At 42.3% G+C, this 12,756-nt stretch overlaps 1 protein-coding gene across 17 annotated transcripts in view; it reads left to right on the forward strand.

Annotated features, from left to right (window-relative positions):
* The first annotated feature begins 1,193 nt into the window (after positions 1–1,193).
* The window catches only part of LOC104003703 (uncharacterized), a 65,302-nt gene continuing 53,739 nt past the window's right edge, over positions 1,194–12,756 (forward strand). For 15 of the 17 annotated variants that reach the window (XR_008541867.2, XR_010156190.1, XR_010156191.1 and 12 more), the window contains exons 1-6: positions 1,194–1,307; positions 4,371–4,505; positions 5,150–5,261; positions 7,114–7,225; positions 9,215–9,326; positions 10,779–10,871. The gene's annotated coding sequence lies outside the window, so the exon portion shown is untranslated. The remainder of the gene's footprint in view (positions 1,308–4,370; positions 4,506–5,149; positions 5,262–7,113; positions 7,226–9,214; positions 9,327–10,778; positions 10,872–12,756) is intronic. The other 2 variants (XM_054676054.2, XM_054676055.2) reach the window with 2 other exon arrangements.

Raw genomic sequence — 12,756 nt, forward strand, 5'->3', positions numbered from 1 at the left:
ATTAGCATTGTGTATTTACATTTTTTTTGTTTGTTTGTTTTTGGACAGAGTGTTGCTCTGTCGCCAGGCTGGAGTGCAGTGGCGTGATCTCGGCTCACTGCAACCTCCACCTCCAGGATTCAAGCGATTCTCCTGACTCAGCCTTCTGAGTAGCTTGGACTACAGACGCGTACCACCATGCCTGGCTAATTTTTTTTTGTATTTTAGCAGAGACGGGGTTTCATCATGTTGGGCAGGATGGTCTCGATCTCCTGACCTCGTGATCCACCCATCTTGGGCTCCAAAAGTGCTGGGATTACAGGCGTGAGCCACCACGCCTGCCCGCTTTTTTTTTTCATTTTTTTTTAGACAGAGTTTCCTTCTGTCGCTAGGCTAGAGTGCAGTGGCGTGATATCAGCTCACTGCCACCTCCGCCTCCTGGGTTCAAGCAATTCTCTGGCGTCAGCCTGTTGAGTAGCTGGGATTACAGGCATGCACAGCCATGCCTGGCTAATTTTTGTATTTTTACTAGAGACTGGGTTTCACCATGTTGGCCAGGCTGGTCTCGAACTCCTGACCTTGTGAGCCAGCATGTCTGGTCTAGGATGTGTAGGATGCCTTCTCTTTGGTTCATTTATTCTGTCCTGTGCAGAGGCTCTAATGTTGTACTTAGTCTCTCAGGTTTCTATTTGCATTTGTTGTCAGTGATTTCAGTGTCCCATACAAAAAAAGAGATTGTTAAGCCATTTTATTGTCTACAAGTATTTATCCCCTCATTTTTCCTTCTCTTTTTCTTTTTTCTTTTTGCAACCTATGTGCACAGAGCCACGTTTCCCCCAAATATACACTAATCCCATGTTTTCTCCTTGGAGTGTTTTGCTTTCAGGGTTGAATTTAACTGTTTGATTTATTTTTCATAGATTTTTGTGTATTGGGCAACATAGGGGTGCTATTTCAATCTTGTGCACATGACTACCCAGTTTTCTCAACTGTTGCGCCTTGGTGTGCTTTTGCAAAATGTGTGCCCTAAATATAATTCTGGGTTGATTACTCGGCTCCCTCATTTTGTCCATTCGGTTGTCTTTCTATATTTATGCCAGTCGTGATTGCTTGGATGACTGTAGGTTTTATCTATCATCCATGTATGTATGTGTCTATCTATCTATAATATATTCTAATCCTATTTTTTTGTTGTTTGCTTTTTTTGAGACAGGTTATCGCTCTGTCACCCAGGCTGGAGTTTAGCGCTGCGATCTTGGCTTATTGCAGCCTTGACCTTCCAGGCTCAAGTCCTCCCTCCTCAACCTCCCAAGTAGCTGGGACTACAGGTGGGCACCCCCATGCCCCACTAATTTTTTTGTACTTTTTGTAGAGGTAGGTTTTGCCATGTTGCCCAGACTTCTCTCGAACCCCCGGCTCAAGTGATCTGCCTGCCTCAGCCTCCCAAAGTGCTGTGAGTACTTGTGGGAGCCACTGTGCCCGGGGAAACCCTGTTTTAAAAAATTTATATAATCGACTTATTTTGATTAAATTGCAGGTTAGTTACATGTGAACATTTGATGACACTGAGGCTTGTGGCCACTGATCCCGTCACCCAGGCAGTGAGCAAAGTGCCCGTCAGGTGGTTCTTCCGCCCACACCCCCTTTCTGCCTCCTTCTTTCATCTGATAGTCCCCAGTGTCTATTGTTTCCATCTTTATGTTCCAGTGTATTCACTGTTTAGCTCCCACTCATAAGTGAGAACATGCAGTATTTGGTTTTCTGTTCTTGCCTTGGTTTGCTAAACATAATAGTCCCCAGGTCTATCCAAGCTGCTTAGGACATGATTGTGTGTTTTTCTTATGGCTGCGTAGTATTTTGTGGTGTGCATGCCCCACATTAAAAAAAAAGTCGAATCCTCTGTTGCTGGTCACCTAGGATGCTTCCACGTCTTTGTTCTCGTGAATGGCACAGCCATGAATGCACGAGAGCATGTGTCTTTTTGATAGAAGGATTTATTGACTTTTGGGTAGGTACCAAGTAGTGGAATTGCTGGGCCTGATGGTAGTTCTGTTTTAAGTTCTTTGAGAGTCTCTAAACTGCTTTGCACAGTGTGAACGTTTCCACGTTGACCAAGAATGTGGCAGCATTCCCTTTCCTTTCCTGCCTCGCCAGCATGTTGTTTTGACTTTGGAAAAATGGCCATTCTTACCAGCATGAGATGGTATCCCATTGTGTTTGTGAGTTGCATTTCACTGATGATTAGTGAGGTTGTGCATTTTTTCATGTCCGTTGATTACTTGAACGTCTTCTTTTTTTATTATTTTTTTATTTTATGAGACAGTGTTTCTCTTTGTTGCCCAGACTGGAGTGCAGTGGTGCAATCTTGGCTCACTGCAACCTCCACCTCCTGGGTTCAAGCAATTCTCCTGCCTCAGCCTCCCGAGTACCTGGGATTACAGGTGTGTGCCATGATGCCCAGCTAATTTTTGTATTTTTAGCAGAGACGGGGTTTCACCATGTTGGCCAGACTGGTCTTGAACTCTTGGCATCAAGCTATGAGCCTGCCTCAGTCTCTGAAAGTGCTGGGATTGCAGGCATGAGGCATCATGCTCAGCCTGTTCCCTTAAATTTCTTTGCAAAAATTTACCCTATGGTAAAGGTGTACTACCAGAGAGTAGAATGAGACACTTTGGTCCATGTGTACATTGTGTAATGATGAAGTCAGGGTATGCACCTCTCTTGCCTCATAGAGTTATTATTCCTTTGAGGTGAAGACATTCAGAATCCTCTTTTCTAGCTTTCTTGAAAACTACACACGAATAATGTTAGACCTAGTCACTCTGCTGCTGTGGAATAGAACTACAGGTTTCATTCCTCTCATGGAATATGTAACTTTGTACCCATTTCCAATCCCTGACCGTGCCCCACCTTTGAACCCTTATGCTTATGCATGAAGAACCCTTATGCATGAAGAACAGTTATGCTTACTGGTTCTATGAGATAAAGTTTTTTAGATTCCTCCTGAGTGAGTCGATGTGGTTTGTCTTTCTCTGCATAGTTTATTTCTTCTCTTTTATTATTTTTCTTTCTTTCTTTCTTTCTTTTGAGATAGTGTCTGGCTCTAGTTGCTCAAGCTGGAGTGCAGTGGTGCAATCTCGGCTCACTGCATCCTTGACCTCTCGGGGCTCAGGTGATTCTCCCACCTCAGCTTCCCGAGTGGCTGGGACTTTTGAGAAACGTCTCTTCAGGTTCATCGCCCAACTTTGGCTGGGTTACTTGGTTTTGCATGTTTTGCTTCTTAGTAGCATTAGTTTCTTGTGCATGCCATGTAACAACCTCTTCCAGATAAATGATTCCTCATGATGCCCTCCCTGTATGAAGAATACCTTCTCATTGTTGATTGGTTCATTGCCTCCTTTACCATGCTGTAGTTCTTGAGTTTTCTTTTTCACGTGTTGAGTTTTCCTTTTGTTAGCAGCGATTTTGGGTCAGGCCAGAAAGAAAAATCACAATTTGGATGCATTTCATTGATTTTGAGTGTATTTTCCATATATTTCCTGTTTTTTGTTTTTTGGCAACCTATGAGCATAGATTAAGTTGCCCTGAACTTCCACTCACTCTGTGTTTTTCTGTAGGAGTTTTACACTTTCGGGTCTTGTGTTTAGGTTTTCATTTATTTTGAGTTGATATTTGCGTATTGTGTAACATAAAGGTCCTATTTCATTCTTTTTCATGTGGATATCCAGTATTTTCAGATTCATTAATTGAACAGACATCCCACTCCTCATTGCGTCTTCCAGGCATTCTTTTGAAAAAAATGTGTTGACTCCATAGAGATGTACATTTAGGTTCAGTTATGTCCGCAGGGTTTCACTGCTACGCCTCTACCATAGTCTTTAGATGAGTAGATCTTTTCCATGTAATTTGAAATTGAGCAGTGTGAGGCTTCCAAACGAGGTTGTATTTCCTAGGATTGCTTGGCATATTCAGAGTCTGTGGTAGTTCCATGTGAATTTTTAGTTGTGTGTAGTTACATTTCATGACAAGTTTGGTTCATGCTACATGTCCAGAATTAGGGGTGCAATGGGGACATTGCAGTACTTGTGTACCTTGCATAAGGATAAAGGATAAAGTCAAGGAGGTTTCCATGTTTTGTGTGTGGGTTTCCAGTTTTCTCAAAGTCATTTACAGAACGGACTAGCCGTTTCCCAGTTTATTTGTTTGGGGTTCTTTTTCTTTGAGATGGAGTTTCGCTCTTTCGCCCAGGCTAGAGTGAAGTGGTGTGATCTCGGCTCACTGCAACCTCCACCCCCAGGATCCAAGCGATTCTCCCACCTCAGCCCCTGAGTAGCTGGGATTACAGGCACACGCCTCCACGCTGGCTAATTTTTGTATTTTCATTTTATTAGAGACGGGGTTTCACCATGTTGGCCAGACGGGTCTCAAACTCCTGACCTCAAGTGGTCCACCTGCTGTGGCCTCCCAAAATGTTGGGATTACAGATGTGAGCCACCGTGCCCAGCCTTTTGAGCAATTTGTTGACTGTAAGTATATTCAGGTTTGTCTGTTGGCTGCCTGATATTGTCCAATGGCATATGTTTCTTATTTTTATGCCAGTTCCTTGCTGCCTCAGTAAGTATAGCTTTTTGATGTCGTTTGACATCAGGGAGCGTGAGGCATTCAAGTGAGTTTCTATTTCTGGGAAGTGCTTTGGATTTTCAGGGTCTTCCATGGTTCTCTGTGAATTTTGCCATTGTTCATTTATAGTTTTAAAATTGGGTTTGTCATACATGTCCAAAATTAGGGGGTCCAGTGGGATTTTTTTTACTTGCATTCTTTGAGGAATGATGAAGTCAGGGTGTTTTGCGTATCTATTCCCATGTCTAGTTTTTATTTGTTTGTGGTGTTCCGCTCCTTTCTAGCTCTATTGAAAGAGAGCCTATGATATCGTTACTTGTAGTCACCCTCCTGTGGAGTAGATCACCAGCATTAATTCCTCCCTTGGAAGTGCAACTTGGTACCCATTACCAGTGCCAGCCCATGTCCTCTCCTCCCCCCAGCATCTGATAACCACTACTGTACTTTCACTTTCAATTAGATAATTCTTTTTTAGTCTCCTCATGGGTGAGATGATGCAGTGTTTGTGTTTCTCTGCCTGGCTGACTCCACTGAATATAATGTCTTCCAGGTTTATCCATGTTGCCACAAAGGACATTATGTCATCGATGTTTGTTGATGGGGTGTATTTTGTTGCATCTGTATGCCAAAGTTCCTTCATCCTTTCATCAGTTGATGGACAGGTAGGTTGATTGCATACCTTGGGTATTGTGTATAGTGCTTCGGTCAACCTGGAAAGGCAGCTATGTCTTCCATGCAGTGATTTCATTGTCCATAAGTATATACCCACTGCTGGAATTGCCAGATGAAATGGTAGTTTTCTTTTTGTTTGTTTGGGAAGCTCCAAGAGGTTTTCGTAGTGCCTGTAGTAACAGTGTGATTTCTCCCAACAGAGTATCTCCCAACGAGAGTATCAGTGTATGCAACTTCCTCCGGGGAATCTGTTTGAAATAATTCGCTTCTTTTTTTCAAATTAGAGTGAGTCCGTACCTGAGCGTGATTTTCAGTTACAGTTTAGAGATGACTAGTAATGTTGAGAACCGCCTTTTTTATATGTTAGTGAATTGTGCATTGTCTTTTCAGTAATGTCTGTTCAGGTTTGTCACCCAGTTTTGGCTGGGTTACTTGGTTTTGTTTGTGTTGCTCCTCAGTGGCATGTTAGTTTCTTCCGAATGTCAGATGACCCCTTTCAGATAGATGATTCCTTATACTGTCCTTTCTATCTGAAGAATGCCTTCTGAGTGTTGGTTGGTGTATTGTTTTCTTCACTGTGCAGTATTTCTTCAGGTTTTTTTTTTTTACTGGTTGGTTATTATTTTAGTTCACAGTGATTATTCTTGTAAGATACAGTCAATAATAAAAACAAGAATTTTTGACTTCTATTGTTGGAAGTGTTTTCCTTCTTTTGTTTTTCTCACTATTTAACATTGATTCCAGTTTTTTGAAACCTAAGCTCATTCTGTGTTTTCCTGTAGCCATTTTATGCTTTTGGGTCATGTGTTTAGGTTTTAATTTGTGAGCCACAGCACCCGGCCTCATGGCATCTTCTAGACGTTCTTTTGAGAAAAATGTGTTGGCTGCATACAGGCGTGCGTTTAGGTGCTGTTAATGTCCACAGGTGCATGGATTCTTTTTATGCCACCGTCGTAGTCTTTGGATAAGTAGAGCTTTTACCTGTAATTTGAAGATGAAGAGCATGAGGCCTCCAATCTAGTTTGTATTTCGTATTAATTGCTTTGCATATTCAGGGTCTTTGGTGGTTCCATGTGAATTTTTAGCTGTGTATAGTTAACATTTTGTAAAATGTGTGGTTCATACCACATGTCCAGAAATAGCAGTGAAGTGGGACATTGTGAAACTTGTATACCTTGCATAAGGATAGAATCAAGGAGTTTCTTGTGCCTGTGACCATGTACAGGTCTTTTTTTTTTAGATGTACTTTTGCGCTTGTTGCCCAAGGTAGAGTGCAATGGTGTGATCTCGGCTCACTGCATCCTCTACCTCCCGGGTTTAAGTGATTCTCCTGCTTCAGCCTCCCGAGTAGCTGGGATTACAGGTGCCTGCCACCATGCCTGGCTAATTTTTTTGTATTTTTAGCAGAGACAGTGTTTCACCATGTTGGCCAGGCTGGTCTCGAACTCCTGACCTCAGGTGATCCACCTGCCTCAGCCTCCCAAAGTGCTGGGATTACAGGCTTGAGCCACCGCGCCTGGCGACCATGTATAGGTCTTATATCTTGGAGATATGAACATCAGTATCCTCCTTGGTAGCTATTTTGAGAAAGACACAACCATATAGTTACGCACATTCTTCCTGCTGTGGAGTGGAATACCAGAATAACTCTCCTTTAACTCTCTGCATACTTATTGCCAATCCTTGCCCATGTCCTGTTTTCTACCCAGCCTGTGGTGACCACTACTGTATTTTCACCTTCAGTGAGTAAAACTTTTCAGCTCCCACATGAATGAGAACATGCAGGGTTGATCTTTCTCTTTTCTCTGCCTTTCTGATTTGACTGAACATAATATCTTGCAGGTGCGGGCATGTTGCGGGAAATGATAAAATGCCCTGAATTTTGATGGCTGAAAAGTATTCCATTGTGCCTGTGTCCTGGAGATTCTTCATCCCTTCATCTGTGGAGGGACAGGTAGGTTGATTTCATCTTTTGGTTATTGTCAGTAGTGTGTCAAGAAAGAGGGGAAGGAAGCTTTGTCTCCAGCATACTAATTTCATTTGCTCTCCATGGGTAGCCATGGGTGGGATGATGACATTACATGTTAGGCGCATGTTTAATTTGTTCAGGGACCTTCCACTGTTTTTCCTAGAGCGCCTCCTAATTAAAATTCCACTTAGTAGTGTGTAAGATTATCCCTTTCTTTGCCTTCTCACCAGCCTTTGCCTTATTTCAAACACAGTCTTTCTTTTTGGCAATATTCATATCAGTTAGATTGAGATGGTGCCTGAGTGTGGTTTTCATTTATATGTTTGAAATGAGTTGATCCCAAACAGTGATGTTGAGAAACCCCTTCTTTTACCTGTTTTTTTGTTTTTGTTTTGTGGAGATGGAGTTTCTCTCTTGTTGCTCAGGCTGGAGTGCAATGGTGCCATCTCAGCTCACTGCAACCTCCGTCTCCTGTGTTCAAGCGATTCTCCCTGCTCAGCCTCCTGAGTAGCTGGGAGTAGAGGTGTGCGCCCCATACCCGTGTAATTTTTGTATTTTTAGTAGAGACGGGGTTTCACCATGTTGGCCAGGCTGGTCTCGAATCCCTGACCTCAGGTGATCTGCCTTATTCAGCCTCTCAATGTGCTTGGAATCCAGGCGTGAGCCCCTGCGCCCGGCTCTTGTACCTGGTAACCCATTTCATGTGTACTTATGCCACGTGACTACCCAGGTTTCCTGCCTAGTTTTTGTTGTGTTACTCAGGTTCCTTGCCCAGTTTTCATTGGTTGGGTGTGTTTTCATTGATAGTAGTGTTAATTTCTGGTAAATGTTCACTAGAAACCTCCCTTTGATACGTGATTACTTACCAGTTTCTTCCAGTGTGTACGATGCCTGCTGTTTCACTTTTTTTTTTCTTTTTATTCCAGTGAAGAAGCTCTTCATTTTTGTATGTGTTCCCATACGTGTTTCTTTTGTTGGCAGTGGGTTTATGTTTACTCAAGAGAAATACTAATTTCTGTTTCATTCCCTTGGCAGTGAGTATATTTGTCTGGTTTTCTTGATCTTCTTTTCTCTTAGCCACCTGTGATCATAGATTCAGGTTTCGCTAAGCGAATGCTCACCCTCGGTTTTCTCATAGAAGTTTTAAGCTTGAAAGTCTTGTGTTTGTAGGTGGAAGTGATTTGAATGGATTTTTGTGTGTCATGGAAAACAAGGTTTTATTTCATTGTTTTGTGTGTGGGGTTCCCATTTCCTCAAAGCCATTTTCAGAATGAACCAGTCGTTTCCCATTTTGTTTGGGGTTCTTTTTAGAAATCTGTTGACTATAAGTACATGCATTTTTGTCTCTTGGCTGCCTAATACTGTCCAATGGTGTATGTTTCTCTTTTTATGGCAGTTTCTTGAGCTTGAATAAGTATAGCTTTTCAGTGTAATTTGACATCGAGGAAGGTGAAGCCTTCAAGTGAGTTTCTATTTCTGGGAATCGCTTTGGATTTTCAGGGTCTTCCATGGTTCTATGAATTTTAGCATTGTTCATTTATAGTTTTAAAATTAAGTTTGTAATACATGTCCAAAATTAGGGAGTACAGTGCGATATTTTCCTACATGTATATCCTTGAGGAATGATGAGATCTGCATGTTTTGCATGTCTATTCCCATGGCTAGTTTTCGTTTGTGGTGTGAACCTTCAGTGTTCTCCTCCTTTATAGGTCTATTGAAAAAGAGGCTACCATATTGTTACTTGTAGTCACCCTCCTGTGGAGTAGATCACCAGCATTGGTTCCTGCCCTGGAAGTGCCACTTTGTACCCATCACCAGTGCCTGCCCATGCCCTCTCCTCCCCCCAGCCTCTGATAACCACCACTGTACCTTCGTTTCACTTAGATAATTCTTTTTTAGCTTCCACTTGGGTGAGATGATGCAGTGTTTGTCTTTCTCTGCCTGGCTGATTCCATTGGACATAATGTCTTCCAGGTCCATCCATGTTGCCGCAAAGGACGTTACGTCATCAGTTTTTGTTCATGGGGCGTATTTCACTGTGTCTGTATGCCGATATTACTTCATCTCTTCGTTAATTGATGGACAGGTAGGTTAATTGCATACCTTGGCTATTGTGAGTAGTGCTTCGCTCAACCTGGGAAGGCAGCTATGGCTTCCATATAGTGATTTCAGTGTCCGTAAGTATATACCCACTGTTGGAATTGCCAGATGAAATGGTAGTTAACTTTGGGATTGGAAAGCTCCAAGAGATTTTCATAGTGCCTATGATAACAGTGATTTCTCCCAACAGTATATAAGAGTATCTATGTATATAGCTCCCCCCAGGGTATTTGTTTGAAATAATTGGTTTCTTTTTTTTGTTTGAATTAGAGTGAGTTTGTATCTGAGTGTGATTTTCATTTACAGTTTAGAGATGATTAGCAATGTTGAGAACCACCTTTTTTTTTTTTTTAACCTGTTAGTGAATTGCATGTTGTCTCTTCAGTAATGTCTGTTCAGGTTTGTTGCCCAGTTTTGGCTGGGTTACTTGGTTTTGGGTGTTTTGCTCCTCAGTGGGGTGTTAGTTTCTTCCAAATGTCAGATAACCTCTTTTAGATACAGGGTTTATCATGATATCCTTTCTGTTTGAAGAATGCCTTCTGAGTGTTGGTTGGTACATTGTTTACTGGCAGAATTTTTTCAGGTTTTTTGTGTCTTTATTTCTTGATTATTATTTTAGTTGGTGGTAATTTTTTTTTTTTATTTTTCCTTTTCTTTTGGGAGTCTTGCTCTGTTGCCCAGTCTGGAGTGGAGTGGCACAACCTTGGCTCACTGCAACCTCCATCTACTGGGTTCGAGCAATTCTTTTGTCTCAGCCTCCTGAGTAGCTGGGACTACAGGTGTGCGCCACCACTCCTGGCGAATTTTTGTATTTTTAGTAGAGACACAGTTTCACCATGTTCCTGACCTCAAGTGATCTGCCCACCTCGGCCTCCCTAGGTACTGGAATTACAGGCATAAGCCACTGTCCCCAGTCAGCAGTGATTATTTTTGTAAGGTAAGGTCAATAACAAAAACTAGAATTTTTGACTTCTATTATTGGAAATGGTTTTTTTTCTGTTTTTATTTTTTTCTATTGTTTTCTTTTATAAGCTGCCAGCTTAGATTCAGGTTTTCCAAAACTTAAGCTCACTCTGTGTTTTCCTGTAGCAATTTTATGCTTTTGGGTCTTGTGTGTAGGGTTTAATGTATTTTGAGTTTATATTTGTGTATTGTATAACATAAAGGTCTTATTTCATTCTTGTGTATGTGGCTATCCAGTCATTTCAGACTTCTCAGTTGAACAGACTCTTGACCCCTCATCTCATCTTTTTTTTTTTTTTTTCCCTTCGGGACAGAGTCTCACTCATGCCATCTCCCAGACTGGAGTTCAGTGGTGGGATCTCAGCTCTCTGCAATATCTGCCTCCTTGCTTCGAGCGATTCTCCTGCCTCATCTTCCCAAGTAGCTGGGTGTGTGCCACCATATCTGACTAATTTTTTTTTATTATTTTTACTAGAGATGGGATTTCACCATTTTGGCCAAGCTGGTCTGAAACTCCTGACTTGAAGTGATCCACCCGACTCGGCCTCTGAAAATGCTGGGAGTACAGGTATGAGCCACAGCACCCGGCCTCATTGCATCTTCTAGGCGTTCCTTTGAAAAAAATATGTTGACTGCATAGAGGTGTGTGTTTAGGTTGTCTTATGTCCCTAGGTTAATGGATTCATTTTTATGCCACTACTGTAGTCTTTGGATGAGTGGAGCTCCTAGATTCTATGGACCCTAGCCACCTAGTCACCCTGCTGTGCAATACAACACCAGAATGGATTCCTCGTATCTGAGCGTTACTCTGTACCCGTTACCCATCCCTGCCCAGGCTCCCTGCTCTCCCCAGCCTCTAGTAACCCCTACTGGAAGTTCTGCTTCTAGGAGACAATGTTTTTTGGATTCCATATGCCTGATGTCATGCAGCGTGGGTCTCCCTAGCAGACTCATTTCATTTTGCCTAATTGTGTTCTAGGTTTCTCCATGTGGTTGCAGATGACATGATTTCCCCAAGTGTTACAGCTGAAGTGTGTTCCATCGTGTATATATACTGCGGTTCAACCTTTATCCCTTCATCTGTGGATAGACAGCTTGATTCCACATCTTGGCTATTGTGACTAGTGCTTCATGCTTCAGGACACATGGGAAGGCAGATACCTCTTCAACACAGGGATATCGTTTTCTTTAAACGTGTACCCAGTGGTGGGATTGTTAGTTGGAGTGGCAGTTGTACTTTTACCTTTTACTTTTTTTCTTTTTTGAGATGGAGTCTTGCTCTGTCACCCAGGCTGGAGTGCAGTGGCATGATCTTGGCTCACTGCAAGCTCCACCTCTCACGTTCACACCATTTTCCTGCCTCAGCCTCCCAAGTAGCTGGGACTACAGGTGCCCGCCACCATGCCTGGCTAATTTTTTGTATTTTTAGTAGAGACGGGGTTTCATTGTGTGAGCCAGGATGGTCTCGAACTCCTGACCTGGTGATCCGCCCGTGGTGGCCCCCCAAAGTGCTGGGATTACAGGTGTAAGCCACCTCACCTGGCCTACCTTTTATTTTTTAAGAAGCTTCCAAAAGTTTCTTGTAGTGTGTATAGAAATTTTCATTTCCACAAAGGGTGTAGAAGATTTGTTTTTCTGCAAGTCTACACTGACCATTGCCTTCAACAGTTTTGACTTTTGTTTTTTATAATACTCATTCTAGGTGGAATTAGATGGTAACCGAGTATGGTTTTCATTCACATTTTTGTGAGGATTAGTGATATTGAGAAACTGTCACCTGTGAGTCAGTTTCCTGCCTTCTTTTCACTCAGATCTATTTAGATCCTCTGACCTTGGATATTTGTTGTTGTTTTTCACTTAGTCATGTCAGTTTATTTTATGTGTTAGATAAGAACCTTTTTCAGGGGTAGGATTTTTAATAATTTTCTCCCAGTCTTTAAGATGCCTTTTTTTTTGTTTCATCGTTTTCTTTTCCTTGTAGAAGTTGTAAAGTGTCCCTAGTCTCATATGGTTATAGTTTCACATGTTAGCAGTGATTTTTGTGTTCAACACCCCACTTGTACAAAACACACACAAACACGCACGCACACAGCCAAGACTTGCATTGTCTGTGGGTGTAGTTTCCCTACTTTATTTCTTTTTTTTTTTTGTATTTTTAGTAGAGACAGGGTTTCCCTGTGTTAGCCAGGATAGTCTCAATCTCCTGTGCTCATGATCTGCCCGCCTCGGCCTCCCAAAGTGCTGGGATTACAAGCATGACCCACTGTGCCCAGCCTTTTTTTTTTTTTTTTTTGAGATGAAGTCGCGCTGTTGTCCCCTAGGCTGGAGTGCAATGGCACGATCTCAGCTCACTGCAACCTCTGCCTCCCAGGTTCAAGCGACTCTCCTGCCTCAGCCTCCCAAGTAGCTGGGATTACAGGCGGCTGCTACCATGCCTGGCTAATTTTTGTACT

Source organism: Pan troglodytes, chromosome 23 (genome assembly GCF_028858775.2).
Source record: "Pan troglodytes isolate AG18354 chromosome 23, NHGRI_mPanTro3-v2.0_pri, whole genome shotgun sequence".
NCBI classification, from domain to species: Eukaryota; Metazoa; Chordata; class Mammalia; order Primates; family Hominidae; genus Pan; species Pan troglodytes.